Source organism: Pogona vitticeps, chromosome 3 (assembly GCF_051106095.1).
Source record: "Pogona vitticeps strain Pit_001003342236 chromosome 3, PviZW2.1, whole genome shotgun sequence".
Classification (NCBI taxonomy): domain Eukaryota; kingdom Metazoa; phylum Chordata; class Lepidosauria; order Squamata; family Agamidae; genus Pogona; species Pogona vitticeps.
The window spans coordinates 197,068,301-197,096,219 of NC_135785.1; the positions used below are offsets into that span (position 1 = coordinate 197,068,301).

At 42.0% G+C, this 27,919-nt stretch overlaps 1 protein-coding gene and 1 long non-coding RNA gene across 4 annotated transcripts in view; one reads left to right on the forward strand and one right to left on the reverse strand.

Moving 5' to 3' along the window:
* Nucleotides 1-27,919, reverse strand: part of NDP (norrin cystine knot growth factor NDP) — a 45,757-nt gene that overhangs the window by 8,170 nt on the left and 9,668 nt on the right. The window contains exon 2 of one of the 2 annotated variants that reach the window (XM_020783950.3): nt 16,393-16,512. The exons of the other annotated variant lie outside the window; for it this stretch is intronic. The gene's annotated coding sequence lies outside the window, so the exon portion shown is untranslated. The remainder of the gene's footprint in view (nt 1-16,392; nt 16,513-27,919) is intronic. 2 annotated transcript variants of the gene reach the window in all.
* Nucleotides 130-16,397, forward strand: LOC140705686 (uncharacterized). 2 transcript variants are annotated; one of them, XR_013543595.1, is made up of 2 exons: nt 130-255; nt 15,546-16,397. It is a non-coding gene; the product is annotated as an uncharacterized LOC140705686 (long non-coding RNA). The 2 variants fall into 2 exon arrangements; XR_012085151.2 differs by lacking the exon at nt 130-255 and adding an exon at nt 6,329-9,744.

The window sequence follows — 27,919 nt, forward strand, 5'->3', positions numbered from 1 at the left end:
CCATTTTCTCCTATAGGTTGGAAAGCAAAAGGCTAGGTTTATGCTTGCTAGGGAAAGAAGTGAAAGTGAACCCTATTTCTCAGGCATCCTGGAGTGATTTCTTGAGAAATGAAATTGAAAGACACTCTGACATCAAGGGTAGTGGAGGCAGAGAACTCGGTGTTTCCTAATTGGGGTTGCCATGGATTTTGCTGGGATGAGAGCAAATTCTCTAAATGATGTCTGTCTAAACCACCGAAAACTAGACACTAGAAGGTATTTCTTCACATTGATTCTTTTCATTTGAAAGGTGGGCATAGCTGCTTATAAATCCCCTGTCCATTTGCTGTTAGGATATGCTCTACTGCAAGCCTGCACTGCAGCAGTTTTCTCTGTGCCCTTTTCTGAACCCTCAACCTATATATATATTGTCTACATCTCATTGCATATTATTACTTAATATAGTTAGGAATAAGATTTAGGATTTGTATTGTATAAATCAACAGGTAAATATTAGATTAGGTTTAGGCCCCTTGGGGAAATATCTGGTGGTGAAAAGGATTTTGTTATATATAGAAAGATGTATTAAGGGAATAGATTTCGTGTCTGTGTATATTGTGTGTGTGATTTTCATTGGAAGAGTTTGTGTGCTGCTGTAGCAGAATCAGGTACTGTTCATCTTTGGGTAGAGTCTGCAGGCAGTATGAAATGTGGGTGTGTTAGAAGTAGGAACTTGTAGAAGGCTGCAGGAATGCTACCTGCACCTACTGCAGCAGCTTCTACTGAGAGGAGTGGGAGAAGGAGAGGAAAAAACAACCTATCACTGCTATTATGATCCCCAAAACAAAATATGTCAGCCAACTGCCTTGTTCAGTACTGACACTATGAAACAGCAGCAGGCAGCAGTGCAGAGAGAGAGAGAGAGAGAGAGAGAGAGAGAGAGAGAGAGAGAGAGAGAGAGAGAGAGAGAGTAATGCCAAGTAAATGGCAGAGAAACCTGTGGCTCAAAATGGGAAAGATAAGATTGAGCCTCAAACATGTTCCAGGAATGTCTTTGTACAATCTATTCAGGACAGCTAAGGCTGTCTTCTCTGCAAAGCAGTGTTATAGTTGATGGGAATTCCCCTTGAAATATATACACATCTGACATGGTGGAGGAAGAGACTGAGGGGACTCGGGTGGATACAGTACTGTTTGAGAAGCATGTGACACTAAAATCACACCTGTCCCTCTTGCTGCATTTGCCCCACCAGCTGTCAGGACTACTAGTGATGACTAGTCAAAACCTGAAGTTCCCAAGAAGTCAATAGCTTGGAAGCAGAAGATGCTCACATGGCTGTGTGCATGCACTGCGAGAAGGACCTCAAACATAGGTAGGACTTGAGCTTTTCTCTGTGGTGGAGAACACTAATTTCCCTATGTTTGTGGCAGAATTGGCACCCTGTTACCAATTGCCATCCTGAACAACCCTTAGCCACAGGGTGGTACCAGATTTATAGTATTGCTGCTTGTAAAAATGTAAAAGGAAGTGAATTTTTAGATACGCACACACACACACACACACACACACACACACACACACACACACACACACACACACACACACACACACACACAAATGTGAGATAATTACTGACAAAGACAGAAGTATGCACAAGGTAAAATCCTGCATTCATTTTTGTTGGCATCAGCATAAAGAAAGACCCTCATTTAAAATGAAATCTGAAGGGGACTTCACTATTAAAACAGTCTGTTATTCTGGCACATTCACATGGTAAGCTTATTTTTCTCTTTCAGAGAAGTGATAGCCACTGCACAATTGATAATGTTCCTTTTTCCCCCAGATACCAGCAAAATTTCAATTACCTGGGTAATGAGGCTTCATCAAGCCACAGAGAGAGTCCACATACTAAATAAACCTGACAGTGCAAATCCATTGTACATCTACTCAGAAGTGAGGGTGGCTCATGAGTGGGGGAGAACCTCCTCCTGAAATTTGGGGTGAAGTGACCCCCCCCATCCTAGTCCATAAACCACCCCTCCTCAAAAGTAAGCCTCACTGAGTTCAACTGCCTTACTCCCTGGTTCCTGTGTGTAACAGGTGAGGTCAGGAGTCTGTAGTCCTCTAAACAGCCTTGGATTCATACTCCCATCGGCCCCAGCCGACACAGCATCGTCTTGAGATTCCTCACCCTGATGTGTAGGATTAAAAAGTGCAAGCCCCATTGGATTGCTTTAAGTCACCCTAGGATACAACCAGATAAAATATAAACATTGACATCACATTGAATGAGGAACACTAGAGATGTATTTTTCAAATACCCAGTACTCCTGGTCATGACAACCGGTCCCCAAAAATATGGATTTCTTAAAGGTTAATTCAATTCAATTCAATTCAGTAACCTTTATTGGCATAGGAAAATTAAAAACATACACTTGGGGAATTAATAGTAAATAGAGATACACATAATAGTTACACCCCTAAAAAATACAGCAAGAAACACAATAGGGGATACTTTGGGGTAGTCTGGTTAATTTTTAGAGACCTGGGAGGAGAGAACCTTTGCAAGAAACTTGGTCTTTTGTGTGTGTGTGTGTGTATGTGTGTGTGTGTGTGTGTGTGTGTGTGTGTGTGTGTGTGTGTGTGTGAGAGAGAGAGAGAGAGAGAGAGAGAGAGAAAATAGTCATAAAGGAGGAAACCTGTGAGAAACTGAGGAGGGCCAGAAAAATTTGAAATAATTGAACCTAAGAGACAAGCACGCATATCTTTAAACTCAGGGCAGTAACAGAGAATGTGTGTGACTGAGTCTGGTTCTAAACCACAGAAATTGCAGATTCTTTGTTCAAAAGGTACCCAGGCATATCATTCTTTAAGCACCTCGGAAGGGAAAATGTTCAGCCGGGCTAACATAAAGGCCCTCCTGATAGAGGGGTTCACCAAGGACTGGAAATAAGAATATCTATAACCAAAGGAGGGAAAGATACCAAAATGAATTGGGGAACATGTCTGAAGATACTCAGACTCCCATAGTCTCTCCTTGATAAGGGAAAGTGCTTGATTAAAATTACTGTTAAATAGAGAATTTGATGATAGGCCAATGGTCACAAGTTTGGGTTCACATTGTGTAAACCATGCGGATTGATAAGGGTCTCTGAGACGGTGAACAAGGAGCACATCTGGGTTTATTTTTTAAAAAGAGGCGCAGCCAGAATTTGAAAGTAAGAGCCAACGCCGTTGTTGAAGGGAGATGCAGGCCTAGCTCTAGGGCTATAGTAGATAGTTTGATTGAATTGGGGATCCCTAGAATCCGTCTATAGAAAGTAGCAGCTAGTAAATCAACTTTATTGTTCATGGCATTGATCCAGATTGGGACGCCATAGAGTAGGCGATTAATCAGTTTAGCCTGAAAAATATGAGTGGCTGCTGGAACAAACTGATTCCCAACATTATGATAAAATTTATTTATTGCTCCGAGAAGATGTGAGACAGAAGCTATTGCCGAGTTTCTATGTGTAGTCCACTTGAGTTAGAAATGGAATGATATGCCTAGGTATTTAAAGGTTCTGACTTGTTCAATGGTCTGATTATTGATTTTCCACTGAAGAGGCTTCCAAGATTTTGAGAAGACCATAATTTTGGTTTTCTCTGCATTAATAACAAGATCGTTGCGAGAACAATATGATTGAAACAAGAAGAGAAGTTGTCTTAAGCCTGAGCTAGATATAGAAAGAAGGATGGCATCATCCACGTATAATAGAAGGGGTACTGACGCCTTATTTAAAAACGGGGCAGACTTTTCAGCTGGTGACAACTGAGGGCTTAAATCTGTTTAAAAAAAAGATTAAATAAAAACGGGGCTAAAATACAGCCCTGCCTCACTCCTCTGGTGACTGGAGTGACAGAGCTGCAGCAATCATAGCGAACTTGGCAAGAGTTGGCAAAATGTAATTTACGAATTAAGAAAAGTAGACATGGGGGAATTTCCCATGCGGCTAACTTTTCCCACAAAATAAGTCTGTTAACAAAGTCAAAGGCAACTTTCAAATCAATAAAAGCCACATACAGGTTTCCCTTGAATTGGTGTGTATACTTCTCTGCTAAAAACGAAAGAGTTAGTATATGATCTAATGTTGAGCAACCCGAATGAAAGCCAATTTGCTCATATCCTGGAAGGTTCACAGAAGAAGACCAAGTAGCAAGGTGAGCTAAAAGATCCTTACTGTACAGCTTTCCAATTGCCAAGAACAAACTTATTGGTCTATAATTACCCGGATTATTTTAGGAACTAAAATAGAGGTGAGCCAGTCTTCTGGGATTATCCCATGCTCGTCAATTAGGGTGAACAGATTAGCTAGGGGGTCAGCCCACCATTGGGCATTATTAATTAGGAGATCATTGGAAATCCCATCTGGACCAGGGGATTTCCCACATTTCAGAGAGTGGATAAGCTTTATAACCTCATCCCTGGAAACTGGTGGCCAGGGGAGGAGATCAGAGGGAAGGTTCCTTAATGTTGGGGCTGGATCTTGGGAGGAGAATATTTTAGAGTAATAGGTTGTCCAGTCAAGGGGGGAGATAAGTAAAGGACGCTTATAGGACTCTTTCGGGGAGGATTGTGCAGGCAATGACCAGAAAAGTTAATTTTCAGAAAGCCCTGCTATAATTTATGTTTATTTAAACATCTTGTGGCACATTGGTTAAACTGCAGTACTGCAGTAAACACTCTACTCATGACCTGTGTTCTATCCTAATGGGTTCAGTTAGCCAGATCAAGGTCAGTTCAGCCTTCCATCCTTCTGAGGCTGGTACACTGAATACCCAGCTCCCTTGGGGGGGGGGAGTGTAGCCTGCGTAATTAAATTATAAACCACCCAAAGAGTACTTTAAGCACTATGGGGTGGTAGCATCACAGTTTTCTTTATTTGTAGGGATTTATCCTACAAAGCCTCTGGGATATATTCATGCAGATGAGCTATTTGATAAAACACTCCTTGATAAAACAGCTAATCTTGCATTTTCAGCTCTACCATCGAACATTAAAACTTAATTTTGTTTTGTGATGCTGGATTTCTCATTTCCATCATTCCAACTAGCAAATAGGGAACAAAATTTATTAACGAGTTAATAATTCGAGAATAAAGGGGTTTCCTGCCTTGCTCTAGCTGCTGCGAGTCTCCCCCACTTTCTTTACCCACCCCCTGCCTTGCATGAGGGCTAGCTAGTCCATTTGAGCAGTCCATTGCCTTTTCCTGTCTCTGACAACAGACTGAAGCTTGCTAGGAGAAACAGCAAAAAATTGTGCTTTGTTCAGGATTGATTTCTCAGTACCTGGATAGATAAGCCTAGCTCATTCACTGTGGGGGTGCCATTCCCAAGGTTGCTAAGCTGTTGGCTTAATCTACAGTAGAGGGCAAACCCTCCTGGGTGACGTCAAAGCTGCTTCTGAGGGGCATGACTGCCCACCATTCTTCTTCTTTCTCATAGGCACTAGGGAGCTTGCATAGAGCCTTTCCTTAGGCCAATTATAACGGCATGATGTAACCATTCTCCTATCTGAGCTCTGTAACCTATCTGTATATTATAGCCTTATGGCGCGGTGGTTAAACTGCTGTACTGCAGCCAAAACTGTACTCACGACCTGGGGTTCAATCCCAGGTAGCCAGCTCAAGGTTGACTCAGCCTTCTATCCTTCTGAAGTTGGTAAAATGAGTACCCAGCTTGCTGTTGAGGCAATGTGTAGCCTGCACAATTAACTTGTAAACTACCCAGAGAGTGCTTGAAGCACTATGGGGCGGTATATAAGCAGCACGCTTTTTGCTTTTATATACTGTCCACTATCTGTGAGCTTGTAAGGTTAATAAAAGCACAGTCCTCCTGGGGACAGGGCAGAATGCATTGGAAACCCATTCGGTGTTCTTCTGCCACTTCTTCTAGTCGCCCACCAGGAGCACTACTGGCAGACATCCCTATGTGTGGCTTACTTCTTTGACTTCTATCTCTAAGAGACTATTTGCTATCCTAATTACAGTGGTGCCTCGCACAACGGGTGCCTTGTAGAGCGATGAATTCGCTCTACGAGGCTGGTTTTGCGATCGCAAATGCGATCGCAAAACGGTGCCTGCATAGGGCGAAAATCGCAGAGCGAAGGTCGGTAGGCGGTTCGCTTACCAACCTTCACTTTGCGACCCGCCGATCAGCTGTTCAGCGGCTACAAAATGGCCACCGGAAGCCCCAAAATGGCCGTGCGCAGCGTTTTCGCGCCCTCGTTAAGCGAGGGGAGGGCGCGAAAATGGCTGCCAGCCATAAGGAAGCATCGCTGAATGGTGAGTATTAGGCCCAATTGGAACGCATTAAACTATGTTTAATGCATTCCAATGGCTTTTCCTGCCCCGTTCAACGATGCTTTCACACAGCGAGGGTTAATCCGGAACGGATTAACCCGCTGTGCGAGGCACCACTGTATCTGGTGATCATCACAAAGCCCATCAGCCTTCTCAATTCGTGACTCCAACAATTCACCACAGGGTTTAATATACAACACTGAGAAATGATTCTTTTGATCTTAGATCATGTGTGGTCTCTTAACATTTCTGATGAGCAGGACAGTGTTGAGTACCTAGTATGGTGCAGTGAATGGCGTGATGGACTAGGATTCAGGAGACCTGGCTTCGAATCCCTCCCCAACCATGGAAACTCATGGAGTTATGGGTAGAACTGGTAGCACCACTCATTAAACATCTCACTTACCTTGAACCTTGCCAGGGTCACTATAAGTCAACTCCTTCTTGATAGCACATAATACAAAAACAGGTTTGTGTTGTTTTGACTTCAGCATAATATATTACAGAGAACACGTAATGAAGAACTAAAATCCACTGGTGTTTCAGAGAGATGATTACAGCAGACCTTCAAGACAGAGCAATCATATTTGCAAATAAGGCCTATGCTAACCTCCCTGTGACCTGTCACGAAACAAAGCAAAGTAATTTGCAGGCTAGCAGCTGTAAAAAGAAGGTACAAAAAGTTGCTGTGATAGTGAACTTTCTCAGCACTTAAAGTGTTCCCTCTTCTAATCACATGCTCTCTGTAATGTGTTGTTTGATCAGTCACAGAGCCAGTCACCACACTAAAATGTGTTTAGTTTGCTGATGTGCTTTAACTTTACAGAGCAAGTGTCCGTATTCAAAATCTCTCAACAGCCAAGATGCACTGAAACACTGTTTACCAATCCTAAGCTTAAGAGCATGGCTTGCTGGAACAGAGTAACAAGACAAGTCAGCCAGCAATTTGGGACAAGAATCCAGCAGACAACAGGCATGGGTTGATCCACCACTAGATTTCTGTGTAACTTCTTTGTCCCACTGCTTGGTCCATGAGACCTGTGGTCCATAAATAGAGTTCTGTAGGTTTTTCAATAGTGAGAGTTTTTCCATAGCATAACAAGACTGGAAAGGGGAAAAGCCAATTTTTCAGACTACTTCATGTGACTCAATTCAGAGTCATGGTGACCCTTTTCAGTCTTTTCCAGGTACAGAATATTCAAGTAGACCAGTTTCTCCTTCTGACTGGATACCTCAGTGCTTTAGTTATCTGGCTGTGAAGCCATAGGTTGGGCGTTCAATTCCACCCCAGACCTCCTATTAGCAGAGGCAGCCTGTGTAGCCTTGGAGAAGCTGCACAGTCCCAGGGTTCCCCTCAGAAGAAGGGAATACTAAACCACGTCTGAGTATTCTCTAACAGAAAAAAAACCTTGAAAAGGGTCACCATAAGTCAGAATTGACTTTACACCACATGGTTATTGTAAGCTGGCTGGATAGCTCAATGGTTTGGTTGGGAGTTCAATGCCTCACTGTGCTCCCTGCAAGTGAAGTCAGCCTGTGTGATCTTGGACAAGCTGCACAGTCCTAAAACCTCCAGAATATCCCAACTCTGCAGGGAGTCATAGTCCAAAAAAGGAACTTTTTCCTTCTTTAGGCAAGATTATATGGGGAGACAAGATAGGTGAAGGCAGCCAAAAAAGGCAGCAAGAAAAAAAAGAGTGCAGCATATAGATGCACACGAGATGGACAAGAATCAAGTGTTCACATCCATTCAATAGTTTCCAAGCAGGAACCTCTTACAAAGGGAGGGAAAGCTTGTGGTTGCTGTGGGTTTTTCGGGCTCTTTGGCCGTGTTCTGAAGGTTGTTCTTCCTAACGTTTCGCCCGTCTCTGTGGCCGGCATCTTCAGAGGACAGCACTCTGTGCTCTGGTGCGGGAAAGCTAACCACAAAGAATGTCCATTTCAACCACCATTTTGTTTTTTAAAACCCACTATTAGAAATTCCTTCTAACACTGATCTAAAATGTAAGACATGTCACTTTTCTAAAACACCCAAGTTTCAAATCGTACTCCATCTATTTCTAATCCTGCACCATATTGTTACTTCTCATTATTCATTCGATGTATTTTATGGCAGGGCAACATGCCTTTCATGGCCAGTCCTGTAACCCAATTGTATACCCGCTGGTTGCAACCCAAACTGATGTGCCCATGGGCCTCACTTTACAGGCAGAGGTGACCCACAGCTTGTATGCAGCAACTTGGGGCTGTTATTGCTCCCTCTAGTCTCCCTGCACTTACACATACATACACACAAATCAAATCAAAATATTTCCTTCTTGGGGTACTATTTTGCCATTTTTGAAGGGGCTTCAGCATTCTGGAGCATAATTTCCAAACCTAAATGTTTCAAAATGGCTTTTTTAGTTTAACCTCCCCCACCACTGTTCATTGTTTCACTAACTCATTGTTCAGTTAGTGAACACTATTATACCAGCATCACATTACAAAATTTTCTAAAACTTGATTAACTCTGCAAATTAGCTTCTTTGGCCAGATACATCCGCTCTGCTCCTTCTTCCTCAGGAATGCAATCCTCAGGCTGGTGGCAAATCTGAAAACTGGTCCATGGCCCAGCTGAGATTTCCCATGCCTGTTGATAGAGGGGCAGTTCTCTAGCTGGGCTGCTGGAAGACGGCCCTGTGTCTGAGAGGGTCTTGTCCTTGAAGCTTTGTCCAACTCAGCTGAATTTTCCAGTGTTGTCCAGACCAGGATGCTGAATTTGCTGGACAGCACATGGAGCAGACATACTGTACGGGCTACCTGTTCTCAGTCTATGATGAGCTCACCTGTGTTTCTGTTTCAATTCTATTTCTAACTTTGCATTCATACATAGAAAATAGGATATAAAAACTGTATGTGAAAAAGCACTCTCTGAGGTCTAATTTATTTAATCTGAATTTCTGCTGCTTTTGCCGTGCAGCCTGCCAATCCAATACCAGGTTTAGATCTAATAATAGGCATACAGTGCAATAAGGAGATAGCTATGCCAACAAATGGTAGCTCTTCACAAGGCAGACTTTCAGCTCTCAGCAAGGTCATTCCCTTTAATCCCGGCATGACCTGTGCACAGGGCTTTGTGCCTCCCCGGATGCAGACATGCTGCTGGAAGCGACAAGTACGGGCAGCTCTCCAGACATTCCCCATTCGTCTTTTCCTTGCTTTCTCCATGAAATTCCTAGGCAGCCCTCGGCAAAAGAGCACCTACCTCCCAGCACAGGCAGTGCTGGGTAAACGAACACAGTTGTCATAAGGATCGCAGCAAAATAATGAGTTGGTTCCAGATTCAGCCCCGTGCAGTCAGGCTCGTGGAAGTGAACTTTCCTGCCCCACTTCCCCTGCAGCAGCGGTCTTTCCAGGTTCTGGGAGAATGCTACACTGAAGGTATGAGGGGAAACAACTGGTGAATGGATGAGCTGGCCCAGTTGGAGTAGGGAGGATCCTCAAAACTCTGATGGAGTCCCTTCCGTGATCAGAGTTCTTCTATCCATGGAGGACAGATTCTGGATCTGACACAGTATATGTGAAATACTCTGAAGGTGCTAAAATACTGTACCAATATTTCGTAGATTTTCTTGTATTCTGCACAAATACCTTCAATGCAACTTTGGATGCAAAGGTCAATTGTAACATTGCAAGGATACAAACAGTAGGACTAACAGGAACAGTAGCTTATCATTAGTGATAGTTTCAGGAAAAATAATTGTCCTGCTCATTCTATGATTTGTAATCCCATAAGGCAAAAGCAGGCAGGTGTCTGTTGCCCATTCTAGTACCCAAAGATGGGGGCTCAAGACACGGGACTCACTGTCAAGTCAGACTGAAATCGCACTGGTGACCCGGCTTGGACTCAACTCCGGTTTTTGTTTTGTTTTTCCCAATGACTCAGACTTTATTTGTGACTCAGAACCCACTCACCCCTCCCTTTTTTTCTGGAGAAAAGAGCTTGTTTTTAATAGGGACTCAGTCCTGAGGCTTGGGAGACAGGACTTGGTACCAAAGGCTCAGGCTTTGGACTTGGATCCAAAGACTTGCCAACATCCCTGCTAGTACCTAACCTACAGCACCTGAGTTTGTGTGAGAATGCCGTGTGTTGTGCCCACAGTGATGTGCCCACGTGGCTCATCCAGGAACACAGAGTTCCTGGTCATGTGAAGCAGAGACATGGGCATTCGGCTGACGGAAGAGGTAGACAGAAAGTGCACCATCTTTAGAAGTGTTGCACTGTGTTCATTGCATATGTAGGGCTCATAACTAATGAAAGTAGAGCTTGGAAAAGTTACTTTTTTGGACTACAATTCCCAGTTGCCCCTTCCAGTATAAAAAAGTAACATTCCTAACCTATGGTAGCTACAGTAACACCACAAAAGAAATCACAAAGCTTTTCATATGACCCATGGAAGCAGTGAAAATATCTTGCTCCAACTGGTAAGTCTTCCAAGAAAGATAGCAGTGTATAATAGTCACTGTAAATCATTTGTTTTCCTTCCCCCCAGCTTATGTGACACTGAATAAAACCAGGTCTGCTAAGAATCACAGGGCATGGAGCAGGGCTCAGCAACCTGGTGCCTTCTAGAGAGGTATGTTGGATACAACTCCCATAAGCCCTGCCTGAGCTTTGGCTGGAGATGATGGGGGCTGGTTGAGCTAGCACTCACCCCCTTCAGGCACATCCAAATTAATTCCTTTTCTGAATGCCTGCACAGAATTACTGTATCTCTGAAATGACACTAAGGAGCCCTGCTGCTAAATATTACATATATAACACGTGTGAATGGGAGGTAACCCATGTTAGAAACATACAATACAAGGATAGTAGTCCTTGTTCATTGGAGCCGGGGGGGGGGGAGAGATCCAAACCAGTTGGGCAACAAATATGAAAAGCTTTATGATTTATTGAGCCAACCAAAACACAAAAGTTTGTGATGTTTTGTACAAAGGCTGACCTAGGTATCAGAATAAGTGGCACAAAACTTGTGGGGTGGCATTTAAGGTGGGGAACAAGTCTAAAAATTACACTACTGGACATACTGCCTGAGGGACTAGGAGTTGTACTCCCAAAGCAGTGGCTTCTACAAATTCAAGGCCATGAAGACTGCCGTTTAGATTCATTCATCATATGGAGATTGCATTGCTAGGTGCTGTGCTGGTATAAGAACACACCTAGCATTCTTGTGCAACAAAGAAATTATTGGCCCCCATTTCTGGAAACATGAAGACTGCCAGGAATAGAGGGTCAAATGAGACAATAATCTAGTACATTTTTAGAAGAAGAGGTGATCCCTGAACTAAAGTTTGTCATAGCACATAGTTTTCCTTACCTACAGATGCTGCTTGGCTTTGTGATGGGTCCTTGGAAGGTAAACATGAGCTTTATTGGCAAGCTGGATTGCTGAGGGAATAATGTTTGAAAAAAGTCCCCTTGTGAAATGCTAATGACTGAGAATTAGTTTAATTGTTAATTAAACTCTCAGATCTGTCTCTTGCCTTGTGTGAAACACACAGGTTCCCAGATAAACAAAGAACAAGAATGAAGAGGAGCCGTTCACCCAAAGCACTCTGTAGTAAGATCTTTTTGATTGGATGGACAATTGCCTTGGAAATGTTCCACCCTCCTTTATGTGCAGCATAGCGTGCATTGCCAGTGTTATTTTTAGGGCATGACAGAAGAGTGTAGCAAAATGCATTTAGTTTCTGACATCACTGTGAATCTGCAATGTCCCATTCTGTTATTTAAGCAGCCCTCTACTGAGCCAAACCAGGTGACACAGCAAAATCTGAATGGGAAGGAAATTTGAACTAACCTCTAACAGGTTTGAGACAGGCATTTCCCCCTGTTTTGCTCAATAAAATCCTTTCTGTAAAGAAGTAAAATCTAGAACATCTATAGTGCATATCCTGATGGCCTCTGGTTAATGGTGTCTTAATGACCAGAGTCTGGAATAATCATTTTTGGACTAACAATCCCAGAATCCCCTATGTAAACTAAACCCAATGCCCAGTATCCCATGCAATGTGCATCAAATCCTAACTATGGAAGCTTCCCAGGCATCAGATGAGGTACTAGTCATGCTCCTGGCCATATGTGACTGGTTCCTCAACAGATCATCATGGCAGCTACCACAGATGGAGCTCCACATACACATAAATATTGAACAGGCTACTGGCCCATGAGGCTTCCTTCCCTCAAATACAAATCAAGTGGACTGGTCTAGTAAATATGATGTAACTCTGGAAAGGAAGGAGTTGCAAATCTGCTAGTTGTAGGTGTTGACACTGTCAAAGCCTGTTCGTTGTCAATTCTTATATACTATGAATGATGCATCACATATTTACTCTGGGCAGATGCTAAGGTACAAGAAGTGTACCTCAAGGTACCCATGCTATGAGTGAGGAGAGCAGAGGGTTGATCTAGATTTCTTCCAGATTATAGCTTAACTATGCCTTTTTTCCTTTAACCCAAATAAGAGTTTTTTGCTTCTCTCTCTGTGGGGAATCAATGGCATGGAATAGTACCGAACACACCATACAAAATCGTTTGTCAGTCACTCCAGTATGAAATCATAACATTTTATCAAGCCACCAAGCAAAATGATCCATGCATAAAATAGATGCGGTGGAAGATAGGAGGGCCTGGCGTGCTCTGGTCCATGGGGTCACGAAGAGTCGGACACGACTAAACGACTGAACACACACACACATAAAATAGATGGCTCAAGACTGAAGGAGTCATCTTTATCCAAAACTCACACATAGTTGGTTGTGTTACATACAATTTGATATGCCTGGAAGGGAGCTCTGGAAAAGAATTGATCATCCCGAAAGATATGTCTGGGGGCTCAAATTACCTCAGAGACTTCATTTGCATTTTGAAATAGATAACACGTTGGACCTTCAGAGACCTGATTCTTTGACATACACATGGATGAGCAACGGAGCTGGCAAACAAATCGCTTTTTTATTTTCCCATGACCAAAAACTAATCTGTACCATGCGAAAGTTAGAAAGCCCCTTTCTCAGTTAAACTGATGGGCATGGGGGTTGTTGGGTTTTTTTTTTGTGTGCTACTGCTGGTTCCTGAGGGATCTTCAAGCTTTTGCTGTCTTTCAGCTTAACCAACCACACCAAAATGTTGTGGGATTAAATACGTGGGCAGAAGGACCATGCATGTCACTTCCAGAGAGAACAAAATATATATATATAAATATAATGAAATTGATTAAATCATCTGGGGAAAACTGGTGAGATTTTCTGCCTCCACTGCCAACGTTTCACTCTATACATCTAACTGGGAGTGGACAGGGGCGGTGCCACTTACTGCTCTGCCTCAGACAGCAAAAATGCTTTCAACCAGCCCTGCAAAAAGAAAGAAGTCAGGTGTGCCTTGGCATGTGTCCCTTTCATTGTCACATGGCAACAAGAGGTCTAGTCAATTTTGCCCTTTGTCTGCAAATAAAAATTACTGCTGTGGCTTTGTTTCTCTCCCCACCCCCCCTGCTCTCCATGTTTCCTTATTTAATCGTCTCTTCCCTGGTGATGACTGGGCAGACAATGATGTGAGTGCATTTGAAACCCTCATCCGACATTGTAGTCCAACTTAAAAATGCCCGATGAAGTCATAAAGCAGCTGCGACCCACTCAGAGGCAAAGAGGTGAAAATAGAGGACTGAAGCAGTGTAGAAGATATTTCCAAACAAATTAAGAGGATCCCTCTCTGGCCTCCTGAACACACTTTTGTATGGACACCAAGTTCAATACATGGAACTAGATTATGCCCAATGTAAGGCAGCAGACCAATAATAGCTTCAGTGGGACAAAACCGATTTACATCTGTTATAGGTCTGGCTCACAATTTATACATGCTAATCCCCTGTCGTATAAACAACATTCTGTACTCTTGCGAGCATGGGATTTGGTCACATTGTCCAAGACTTAAGGGTGGGTCTGCTAGCTTGTAGCCCTTGACTCTTTTATGCTTCCCCCATTCTGAGTGCTGGATAGTTCCAATATAGAGATGGAATCCACCTGTAGTCAGTTCTTCAACACTGTAATTTTGAAGAAAAGCTGAAAACATTAAGGCTTCACTGTCATTTTACCTCAAGCCACTTTATTTTGTCCTAGTATATAATTTACTAGCCCTTTAAACCCTTTTCTGCTGGGTGAGCAGCTTAAAATGGCCTTAATTTAAAATAAAAACCAGGGAAAGGTTGTCATAACCAACCACAGGCTCTATAATTTTCATTTTATAGCTTTGTTGGAATAAAATGGGGGAGGGGGATACAGTTGCACAGAAGACACAGCTTGAAACAGTTTCTTTTTACATTACAACTCCCAATGATCCCTGAGCCAGATGCTTGTGGAGTTTGGTGAGTTGTATTCAAACTGCCCCCACCCCAGCTCTGACATCCAGTTCTTTAATAGCCAATGCAACAGAAATGGTCAGATAAGAAAAGGCCTTCATAGAGGGTTTGTTATCCTCAGATTTTATTCCTATGGTTATGTGTCATCAAGTCACCTACAATCCATGGTGACCCTATCAATGACTGATCGCCGAAGTGCCCTGTCATTTACAGCCCTGATCAGGTCTTGCAAACATAAGGCCATGGCTTCCTTCATGTACTGTAGTCAAGCCATCCTGTATTGGGTCTTTTCCTTTTCCTTCTGTCTTCAACTTTTCCTAGCATTACTGCCTTTTCCAGAAGTTCTTATTTTCTCATGATATGCTCAAAATATGGCAGCCCCAGATTCATTATTTTTGTTTTTTTGTTTAGAAAGAATTTAGGCTTGATTTGATCTAGGAACCATATGTTCATCGTTCTAACAATCCAGGGTATCTGCAAAGTTCTCCTACAGCTTTGTATTTCAAAAGAAATTTTTTTTCAAGATTTCATACCATGCTAGTTATATCAGAAAAGATGCAATAGAAAACAGAAACCTCTGTTAAACACCTTAAAGAGTGACTATTATAATTTGATGTGAGCTTTCAACACAGCAGTTAGTCTTTAAGGTGCCACAACGTTTTTGTCTTCTTTATATTTTTTTCTTTTGTTTTTGTAGTATATAGGGTTCCATCTTATCAGTGGTTTCAATAATAGAACTGCTCTCTTGCAGATACGGGGCATGAATGAGGGCATGAATGAGGGCATGATCCCAACAACACCTTTTTTTTCTTCCTTGAATTTCAGGACTAACCAAATCAGAAAGAAAAGAGAAGAGAAGTTATGGCAAGCAAAGGTCTCCATGAAAATGCACCCATTGAAACAGGAAAGACTGAAAACCACCTGATTCTTTTGGGTCAGTAACACTATAATTAAATACACTAATTGCTATCGTTGTTGCTGCTGCTGTTATAGTGTTTGTACAGCATTCAATCCACTACACTTTTGTCAGTGGTTTACATTTAGACAGTTCTGAACTGTCTTTGATTTCACCTGTCACATTAAACCTTTAAGCACTGTGACATATGGTTTCTATAGGAAGCACTCTGGTCTGGACATTTGTAGTGTGTGTCAGTCAGTTAGAAGGGGTCTTGATCCTGACACACATGCGCCAGATATAAAATATAAGTCAGATGTGAAGCATGTGCACAAGACTGATTCTCATACTAATGTAGTGTCTCCCACAAGTTCCTCTCTCTCTCTCTCTCTCTCTCTCTCTCTCTGTGTGTGTGTGTGTGTGTGTGGAGAGAGAGAGAGAGAGAGAGAGAGAGAGAGAGAGAGAGAGAGAGAGGAGTTAGAACATGTCAACACCACTAAAATATGAAGCCGATTGGAACTTAAAATGCCATCCTGCCAATGGTTCTGTCATTGTTTTCAGCTTTAAATATTGTCGTTCAATTATGTAAGCCAACTTGGGTCCTTTTAAAGAAGAAAGGTGGGGTGTAAACAAACAAACAAACAAACGGCATGGCACATCAGTGTGCCTAAAGTGAAATGAAGACTATACAGACTATACACACTATCCTCAAATGTGTGCTCCCCTTTCTTCCATAGTCCCATAGCTAAGAGGCAACTTGAACACTTCTCCTCTTACCTCCCACAGATCTTTGCTCCTCTGCTCCTTCAGAATCTGGCTCCTGGCCTGGCAACAAAGCTTTATGAATGCAGCCTTAAAATTGTGATGTGCAGTGGTGGGTACCATTGTTTGGCACACCTGTAGTGAACAGGCAGAGAAAACCCATAGGTATCTTAATTAATCCAATCTAAATGACAGTGGGGTTAATACCTTTCTTACTTTATCATTAATTAGAGGACAAGCTTTCAAGTTTACCCAAAAACCTTCCCAGACAGGATGGAAAATGGCAAAGCAAGCAAGCTTCTTGCAAACTCTAGTGCTTGTTTCTGACTTCATCTCATTTGAGTCCTAGTAAAAGTATTATCCCAGTGCAACTCTAAGACATTTTCTAGTGAATCCGAAGTAGCCACTTATGATTTTTGAGTGGATGGAGAGAATCAGATTTGGCCATCAAGAAGATAAGTCCTCAAATTGGAGTAAGATTATATTCTAGCATTCTAGGACATAACAGGGAAGATGATGGGTCCAAATATTTTATATTTTCACTGATACTACCCAGCTTGATTTCAATGGACTTTTCCCCTAACAAAGCATCTAAAACTGCTCATCAGATTTGCTGATGTGACTATCAAGATTCTCTTTGCTCCTGCTCTCTGTTTCACAATGGATCCCAGGGTTCTGACCTAGCATCAGATGTTAAAAACTGCAACAACTTACATTTTTCCAGAAATGAAAAAACAGCCCTGATCACCTAGGCAGTGATGGCATCCAAATGGAGGGGTGATCTACTCAGATCATGGATAGTCCAAGCCTCATGCATCAGATAGCAAGGATATCTGTGCGTTGGTAAACTGGGCCTCTGCCCAGAAGAAGCAGGAGGTGATGGCATCCAAATAAATGCTGGCTTCCATGAATTGTGGGGAGATCAAGCTTCTCCTGTTGGAAGGCAAGTCCACCTGAAGCTTAGCAGGTGAGGCTTCTGACCCAGACCAGGAGAAGGCGGCAGGGACTTATATATGGCCTTTTTAAAGTCACTGCTACCTTCTCCCGGTCTGGGTCAGAGGCCTTCATTAGAAGAGCTGTCTTTCTTTTTGCAATGCATGTGCTTCTTTTCCATGATAAGCAAGAAGCCACCCATCTGTGAGTTTCCCCTTGGCTGAGCTGGGAAAATAGAACCTTTGATTGGTAAGTGCATTTAATCAGCCCTCTCCTGTTTTTTGAAATAAAATAGTTTGGGAGGGACATTGTGCAAGGAAAGATGCAAACCATATACACTGAAATAACTATTGATAAATGACCGGAAAGATGTCACAGCATGTCAATTCCAGATGAATTTTAGGAGAAGACATTCTGAAAGCAATGTTCAGATTCTCCCTCTGAAATCACTGATTGTTACATAGCTAGATATTTCAACAAAACTTCATTTTTAGTAAGAAAAAAACAAGACACAAGGCAATTCAGAGAGTTGTTAAATTTTTGTTGTTTATTTATTTACCGTACTTTTTATTTATTTGATATATATCCATCCTTACTGCAAAGCTGTATCCCAAGGTGTTCATCCAGTCATAATCTTGTGTAATATAGTGTGCAGGAATGGATTTCCACTCAAATTATAGGAATAACATCTCATTGTGATTTTTGCACTTTATACGGAGGCAGTCTCCCCTGTGCACCTATGTGGGTCACAGGGAATCCCTGCCACTCCCACAGTACATACAGTAGAGCAGTTTTCTAATCATTTCAAGAAGCAGCGTGGGAACAACATGGAGACGAGCTGGCTGTTCTACTCTCCTGGTGATTTGAGGTCCTGTGATTCTCACTGAGTCTTTGAGTCTCCAAAAGGAGTCCTGGAACTCAAAACTCCCATCCCTAATGTGTAATCTACTGAGACTGTGGTGAGATCAAGCTTTTCTTATTGGAAGGTAGGTCTACATGGGGTTTAGTAGACTCTGGGTTGGACAGAACAGAAAGTCAGCTTATTCATAGAGGGTATGCTAAATAATAATTATGTATGTCAGTGTGTACATGTGTGCATGAGCATCTGTATATTACATTTGTCTCTGGAGCTTAGACAGTGCTGCTGATCCCCTTGCAGGAAGGGACATGCTAACAAAGTGTTCAGTGCTGTAATGATCTCTTGTATTATTTTCATGTCATGACGAATTACAAAACTGATCTGGGGGCATCTTTTGCACTGCTTGCTGCAAGTGCCAAAATTGCTAGTTAGAATTCCAGCACTAGGACAAACGTATTTTACTGTTTTGGTGAGTTCTACCTCTAACGATGTACTAACTGTATTGTCTAGACTGGGCCTCATGGAACTGGCAATGGATTGGCTAGACTCATACGCTTCCCCTCCTGTGTTTATTTAATTCCCATTTTTATAAAGCCTAAGCTGGGCTTTTGTCTTCCTGCTTTCAGTACAACCATCGTGTTTAATAGCCAGCCCAAAGAACAACCCTGAAGAACTTGAACGCTTGCTGTATATACTTGCATACAGAACAATATAGTATATAGAAGCTGGTAGTGTCTTTGACAGTGCACCGGCAAGAAAATTCAGGAATTTTACATATACACAATCAACACTCAGGTTTAAAGAATATGTACATATATCTTTCCAGAGCATAATCTTTGAAAAGATATATGAGAGGCTCCTGTGGTTTATCATATATTCAAATTAAAAGTAGATTGAAGGATGAGGAGAAAAAATAGAAACATTTTAAAAATAGTCTTCCCCAGCAGGTTGTGTGAACTGTAAATACAGTTATCAGCAATGTAACCATCAAGAAACCATGATGCCTAGAGAAAAGTTATCTTTGATAATGAAGTAGAGAGGCCAGTCAACAAGGCCTTATGAATTTTCTTCTCCTTCACACTAATATTTCCATTTCAAAAAGCAGTGCTTTGATTTCTTTTTAAACTTTTCTAAGAATTTCAGGGAGAACCAATCCTAGAGGCAAAATTTTTAATTGTGGATCATTACTTTAGTACTGCTAGAGAAACACAACTATTTTCTATTGGGATCACCATCCAAGAGTTTCACTGAAAATTTAAAAAATAATAACACTTTCTTGCACTGCACAGCATACTTGGTCTGGAGCTAAATCTTTTCCCTCGCTATAAATCTCTTCAGTCAAAACTTGCCACTTCCTTGAAGGTCAGTCTGAAGGAATACAGAATTGAAAGACTGGCGGATAACCATTTATTTCTTTTAACAAGGAGCGCAACATCCTTGGAGCTCCCACTCAGCCTGAGTCTCAGTACTATGGGAGGGATGTGCATGTCACCATCATGGTATGCTTAACCTTTGGCAAACCAGACTCTGAGTATTAACTCTAGTCCGAAACTTGCATTTCCGAAAGGGCAGCATAACCCCTTTCTCTTTCGATAACACCACGCCAAAGTGGATTAAGGCTTGGATATAATAAGCATAAGCATGAAAACCTTATCAGCAGCAGACTCTCTGACAATGCTTGTTGTTGTTTTGGGGGAGGGGGGGCAGGACGGAGTTGGTCGCTAAAATAATATTGATCTAGCAGAATTCCTGATGGCTCAAAAGTCCCTTTGGAATCAGCTGGCCTGAGCATTGGATGGACAAATGGTGAGGACATTCAGAAGAAAGAATACTCCGCCTGCCATTTATAAAGCAGACTGCAATCAGACAAGCTGCACAATGAAATTCCAACCAACTGAACGAGAAGCAGCAGAGGCTGGAAGTGGTAGTGCCAGCGCTACCCGAATTCTATTCTGAATTAGATTATGCGAAGAGGGAAAAAAGAGAGAATATATAGACAGCCAGCTGCTCTAAGGCTTATTCCAACCTTGCTTTTATTGTTCTGCTAAGTTAGAGGTGGGGCATCAGAGGGATGCCATGCATACCATCAGAGAGAAATTTTAATATGTTCCACACTGACACATATAAAAAGGAAATAACAGCTGATCACAAGTCAGACCAGGCGACAGCTTCTCTCCCTTTCTCTCTCTCTCACACTCTCTCTTTTTCTCTCTCCGGTGTGTGAACAGAATTAAGGGCCCTTTAGCGCAGTGCATATCCTAGTAATCAGATGCTTACAAAATCACAGCTATATTTTGTTACAGAAGTTCATTTAGACAATTAAAACATGCATAGGCAGCTACCCATAATGAAATTACTTTGAAGTAATAAATCACAGGGACATGTATGTTCAAGCCTTTGCATCCCTTCCATCTCATCTTACAAAACTGAGTCAATGCCACAGAAAGGCCATACATGGAAAACTGGTAATATGGGACACCTTCTATGCAGTGACCATGGGGAACTCATTGCCACAAGATTTTTCTTACACCAAAAATACATGAATTTAGAAAAATGGGGTACATGTTGAAAGGACAGTACAAATGTGAAGCATTAAAAGAAGAACATTACCAATTTAAAGTGGATCAGCTATTCATTACACTATTAGACAGAAACAGAATGTAACTAGAAATTAAGGAAGTGTTTCTGCTTTAGGTTAGTTACTTAGAATTAACTACTTACGATAAGTTATAATTAAATAGTTGTAATAATTTCATTTCTCAATAACAAAAGTGCAGCTGCATTGTATTACAGTTGTAACCAAATGAGCAACAACTTATGGTATAACTGTGACTTTTAAATTATTTTTATTGCAATGTACATGGGCTTGTGCCCTCATTATATAGCGAGGAGGAATATAATTTTCAGGTGCTGGCTTGTGTTCTGCTTTCATATGATAGCATATCATATTTTTGAGCCAATACTGTGAGATTTCTTTCCCTGTGTTGATTCACTGATCAGTTCCAAGAGTAAGGGACACTCTGAGGCACTTAGTGCCACAGGATTATGTTTGATACCAGCAAATACAGTACTGCAATTGTAAATACTGCCACATTGCTAAGATTGGCAAACCCTACTTAGTCCACAACCTAGGAAATGGCAGAAACTCATCATAATCAGTCAGTAGGTCCAAAGTAAAAAAAAGTATTTATTTATTTATTTATTTATTTATTTATTTATTTATTTATTTATTTATTTATTTATTTATTTATTTATTTATTTATTTATTTATTTATTTATTTATTAGACTTGTATACCACCTATCTAGAACATGTCTATTCTGGGCGGTTTATACAAAAAAAAATACAGATATAATAAATGAAAACATAAATGCAATAAAAGATAGGGCTCAATTTTACTACAAGAGTTAAAAAAAAACCTTACATGTTGGAAAGACTTGCCTGTAGAGCCAGGTCTTTAGTTTGCTCTTGAAGGCCCTCAGCGAGGGGGGCAGGCAGATCTCTAATGGTAAATTGTTCCAGAGACAAAGGGCCACTGCCAAGAAGGCCCGGTTTTTAGTTTTTTTCCCCTTTGAGCCTCTCTTGGAGTTAGGCCCCTCAACCACCCAGCCTGGCTCGAATTGGTGATTTGGGCAGAACTAGGTGTAAGGCGCTCTGCCAAGTATTAAGGCCCTAAACCGTTGAGGACTTTATATGTAATAGTCAGCCCCTTGAAATTGATACAGAAGTGAATAGGTAACCAGTGTAAGGTGGCCAGAATGGGGGAAATATGATGGGAACTTTTCACCCCTGTTAATAGCCTGGCCACTGTGTTCTGGACCATTTGAAGATTCTGCATCAGTCTCAAAGGAAGCCCCATGTAAAGAGCATTACAGTAGTCTATTCTGTGCATGGACAAGAGAGAGCCCCCACGTCTAGATAGGGACGCAGCTGGGCAATCCACCGAAGGTTTAAAAGGGTGAACCAAACCATAGACGCTGCTTGGGTCTCCGTGGTAAGCGCCGGGTCAAGATGAACCCCCAGACTGTGAATCACACTTTTCTTGATGAGAGTCACCCCCAAAAAGAGAGGGAGTTTCCCAAACCACTGACATCAGGGGTGCTGACCCGCAAGACCTCCATCTTGTCTGGGTTCAACCTCAGTTTGTTTGATTGCATCCATTGCAGAATGGTCCCCAGGCAGTGCTCCAGAGATGGAACGGCATCGACCGCAGATGGAAAAAATCATCCTAAACGTCCAGATGTTCAACAGGAAAGGCTTTCCCCCAATGTTTCAGTGGTCCAGAAATGTTATCTGAGTGTGCAAAAAGTAGATCAAACTGAAACAGTTGCAATGTTATGCACCAAGGTACCCCGACTGCAAAAATGGTTAGGGCAATGGTCATAACTCTTCAACTCCACAATTCACCACACACCATTTGCCAATTGGTTCGCCCTAATGGAAGTAAGCCTGTCTGGCACCTGAGCTGCTTTATAAAACAGACCCTTCCTGTTAGAAGAACAGGCAAGCTGGAGAACATCTGGCATCAGGCTCAGCAGCTTGTTTCCAACAGTGGCTGTCTAGATGCTCTTTGGAAGGGCTTAGGAAAGCTATATCTTTTGGACTACAGCTCGACCACCACCACCACAACCCAGCTAGCCCAAGCAATGTCCATCATGTCTTGGAGATTCTGGGAGCTGTCTCAGAATCCCAAGCTGTGCTACTTTCCCAGGCTCTGCTCCTCGGAAGCTCTGAAGCAGGCACCAAGGAGCAGCTGTCCTCGGTTGTTCAAGCCCCCAAACCAGCATCTGAAGGTATAATGCTCCTGACCACAAGATTTCTATTTAGCTGTCATTTATGTGAACTCAGCAGTTCTCTCCCTGTAGATCTTTATGTGATAACTCCATCCTTTTACAAGAGGAGAATATCAAGAACACTGGAGTACCTCACCAAAGTGAAAGACAATAGTTATGGGAAAACATCTGAGACAGGGGTGCCACACAGTTCTGTAAAGACTGGGCACGCTGGCTGACTTTTAGTGGTGGTAGCATCAATCCAGTGAAGAGGAGAAATAGGGGTGCCTGGCCAAGGGCCTGGCCAGCTATCTGCAACTTTGAACAGGAAAATTCCACACTGCTACATTTTCTGGCAGGCCCCCTACGTTGTTGTGACTCATCACCACTCAAAGAGGTCTTTCCCTTGTGATTTTGCCTAGTTCTTTTTAAAAAACCGCCAAAGACACCACATTTCATGGTCACACATTTTATAAATTCACCAAAGCAAAGCTTTTTTTTGTGCCGAGTTTCTTTCTCCATCACAAGCGCAAGATCTGTGCCAGAAAATGTTTTAAAAACTTGGCAAACCGAACCTGGTTTGTGTCATTGCTCTGAAAGAGAGAGATGGCATTTGAGGTAAGGTGGCCACTTTACCCTTCACATTTTTTAAAAAAGGGGGGTGAGTGGGTGCAGATTTCTATTCAATATGCTAATTCACAGATTTAGATGAACATTTCAAAATAAGTAATGCATCTCACCAGAGCAGGGAGCAATATATAAGTGGGTGGCCTCTGTGCCAGATTTAGTCTGTTATCCTGGTGCTAACAGTGGAAGGGCAACTTTAGGGTCCTTGATTTTGCTGTCTTCTAACAATGCATTGGCTGAAATCCTGTTCACACAGCTATGCTGCATAAAGCAGATGACATCAGTCACACTGATTGGGGGTGGAGGAATAAAACATTTCTGATTCCAACCATCTCCTCCCCAAAAGTCCTAAGGCTCCTGTAAAATCCCGTTCCTTGTGGAGAAGTTGTTTGGAGCTGTGGGACAAAGTTGCTGCTGCCAGGAAAGTGATCCCAGTAGTGGCATTTTTGGAAATTAAAGACTCCGTGCCATCCTGTAGTCCCCAGTGACTTCCCCAAAATGAAGGGGATTCCATGGGAGCCTGAGGACTTTTGTGGAGGGGTGGAATTGGAAATTTTTTATTTCTGAAAAATCACCATGGCCAATGACAACATCAGCCTCACAAGAAGTAGCTGCACGGACAGGATTTAAGCCATTCTCTTTAGAAAAGGCCTGGATGCCCAGTCTTTTACACAGAGGATGAACCACCCTAATGGGATTCTCTTTCGAGTTCCTCCAATGGAGCAAAGTCTGAGTTAACCTGGTAGTGGGCAGACTCTAGACTGAATCTCATCTACCTCCCTCCCCCTGCTTCTTGCACTTTGGCTGGAACATCGTTGATCGTTCAGGGCTCCGTACCACATCAGACCATCTAAGAAGCCTAGTGTTGGCTGCTCTGGAAAGTTGTATCTCCTCAGTGTCACCATAAGTCAGACTCAGCTTGATAACACATTAAACAAAAGAAAGTCTGTGCCCAAACCCTATTTGCAGTCCAGTCTGTAGGATATAAAGGGAAGGACATATAAAATAGGCAGTCTCACCAGATTCTGAGATTCTTTCCATCCAGCAGAAATAAAAGCTGGTCAAAACTGAGAGAAGGCTGGCACTTTTCACACTTAAGCTTACTTTCTCTGCTCATGGGGCAGGATTGGATTTCTGACAGTGATGGGGCCATGAGCAAGCCAAGTACATTGAGACTTGGGTTTCTAAAACTGCACAGAAGTAGGCAGCTGTCTTCATCCCGACAAAGTGAAAATTGCATTGTATTAGAGACAGTCGGCTTGGATAGCTTTGCATTAACACTCCACTATGGGAATGAGATGGATGGCTATGCTACCTAAAGTCAGAAGGCCCCAAGACTTCCTATCTGCAAATCACAACATTATGTACAAGGAAACCAGTTTCAAGTAGAATTCTGCAACTTGCGCAATTTATATCCATTTCAGAAAATGTGTGTATTTTGAATACGTTTAGAGAGAGAAAGAGAGAGGTGTAGTAGAAGAAGAAACTGGCCTCTTCAGAGTTGTAAATCTGCATCTGTAACCCTAAACTCCGTGTCAAACTCCAAGAATCACAGAATCCACATCACCCTCCTTTTCAGGATTTTTGAGGGTCCAACAACACAGTTACAGATAAGCTGCTGATTGAAGAGAGAATTCCTCAAGGACTGTTTGCATGTGTGATTGCCACAGCCGGAAATTTTCTCATTGCCAGTAATTTGCAAATTAGCTTGTTTTGTTCTGTGACATCATTCTGTTCTTTCTTCCTTCGTTAAGACTGCTTTCTTAGAAACGAAAGCCTGTACCAATCATACCTCTTGAATGCTTCATGATCTCAGCTGTAATGAGGGGTTACATGTAATGAATAATTTGGCCCTGTGTCACAAAAGTGAACACCCTCAACAGCTGATAGAATACTGTGGCCTAAAGCCAATCACTGCTGGCTGGATAGCTCAGTGGTTTAAGTATCTAGCTGCAGAGGCAAAAGCTGAGAGTTCTATTCCCCACTGTGCCTCCTGTGAGTAGAGCCAGCCTGTGACACTTTGGGCATGCTGCAAGGTCGCAGGACACCCCCAGAAGAAGAGAACGATAGGCCATACATGAGTATATCATTGGACTGATGAGACTCACATATCTGGTGATTCACCATTCAGCAGTTGATTCCTGGGTTTACTCTATATGGGACCAACAATTTGATTTAGCCCTTTGTCTAATGGTTTCCAATGTAGGTTCCCCCCATCACTTTAGAATTGCGGAGTTGGAAGGGACCCCATAGATCACCATGTTCAGCCCCTGTCAGGGAGGCACCATGGGGGGAATTGAACTGCCGACCTCTGGCTCCACAGCCAGAGACCTAAACCAGAAGTGGCTGGGTCATTGGAGCTAATAACATACTGCCCCATCTCAGGCTTGGGCTGTTTGTATTCTCATCAGAGATGGGGACGGAAGCACCTTGCCTGTGTTCCCCTCCTACTGAGCAAGCAACCTCACCTCGTTCTGTTTATGGGTGTGTGTGAGCCATAAAGAGAGAGATTTTAAAAAAAGAAAAAAAACCCAACTAGGAGCAAATAACAGCTTATCCCCAGTGGGTAAGAAAGAAAAGGGTTCTTTTAAAATACCATCAACTTTATTCAACATTTAATATAATTTAGCTAACATTTATCTAATTTCAGAAAAATGATGATATAGGCCTGTGTAAATTGAAGGGAATTTGGGAGGAAGTCTGTCATGACGGAGAGGCGTAGCTACCAACCAATGTGTGTTAGTTTATTGTCATTCACTATAACTTAATTTATGTATTTTATTTTGTCTATCTTGTTTAGTTCTAAGCAATTAATTTAAGTCAATTTATTTGAATCATATTACCTATGTAGCACTGTATGGACTGATGTTTAAATATCTATCTGTTGATACTGTGATTACTTGCAATTCCTTCTATTTTTATTTTTAAATTATTGTGAATTTGTTTGGTTGGTATGCCCTATGTCTTTTGGGGTACAATCTTTTGGAAAAGGTGGGCAAAAATGAATGAATGATGGTGGGGAAAACATGGTGCTATTTATTCATTGCTGAATGAGAGAAAGCCTGTGTCTTGATAAATAGGTACATAGATAGACAGGTATATGTATCTTTGAGAGGCACTTAGTTAAAAAAAAGCTCTTCAACACTTCAATGACAGGGCATATGTTTTGCTTTGCATATAGACTCAATCCCCAGCATTCCTAAGTGAGGCTGGAAAAGATTTCAATCTGAAATACAAACGGTTACTGCCAACCAGTGTAAAAATATTAAGCTAATTGGGCCAATAGTTTGACCTGTTGTTAAACATCCTAAGGCAGTTTCGTTCTCTACCCTTCACACTCTTGGACTACATGAGAAGTGCGATCCAATGCATGCCTTACCTTAAGCAAGTCCCACTGAGTTTATTGATTTCTCCAACATAGGTGGACAGAATATTGCAGCTTCCATGCAATTTACAGTGTCTCTAACATAGCTAAATAAATGCATCACCAATGGATAATAGCACCCAACTCTTGAGGAAAAGGTTTTTGCCGCATGTGTCCCTATTCAACCATTAGAAAAAGGGAGGGAAATTTTTGGCATTCCAAGATGTTTTGAACTTCTGCTTCCAGAAGCCTCAATGGCCAATGATAAGGGACTATGGACATTATAGTCCCAAACATCTGGAGGGTCAGAGTGTCTTCAGCCCTGTGGTGGAATATACTTTCAGTTGGAGACACTGTCTCATATTCTTCCACCTCAGAAACATCATTCAGCTAATTAGAATTTAGAGACAACCTTTATTGTTCATTGTATGTGGTGGGGAAATAAATAGGGGCGAGAGCCTGTGAAAATGAGATCATGGAACTGAGCTGAGTCCACTCTATTCTGTTACACAAATGCACTTAAGTTGCTGGCTAGCTTCCATTGGATTTCCCTTCCACAAATGTAAATCTCATCTTCTAAAACATTCGTGGAATATATTCTGCCCATTGCTAAGCCTCACATACTTCCATCAGAAGCATCGTCTCCTTCTCACAGAGGTGGAGGATGCTGCCTTTGAATTGTTTTTTTCACCTTAAAGTGCCTTCACAGTGCAGATTTTCTTCACAAAGATAAATTAAGTTGCCCTGCTTTTTACTGCAAGATTATGTTTTAAGCCAGCCCTCTCTAAAATTCAAACACATCTTTTTAAAAGCACTTAAACATCCTTATTCTTAGGTTACTCCCAGCCGTGTTGCTCATAAATATTCACCTTTTTCTGAATAAGTTTGCTGACTTTAATGAAGTTTTGTTTAAGAGTATGATCACTGTTTTTACCTTTCAAGCTTGAACATTTATACAGTACTGAAATTATACTGTTCTTGAATTCTT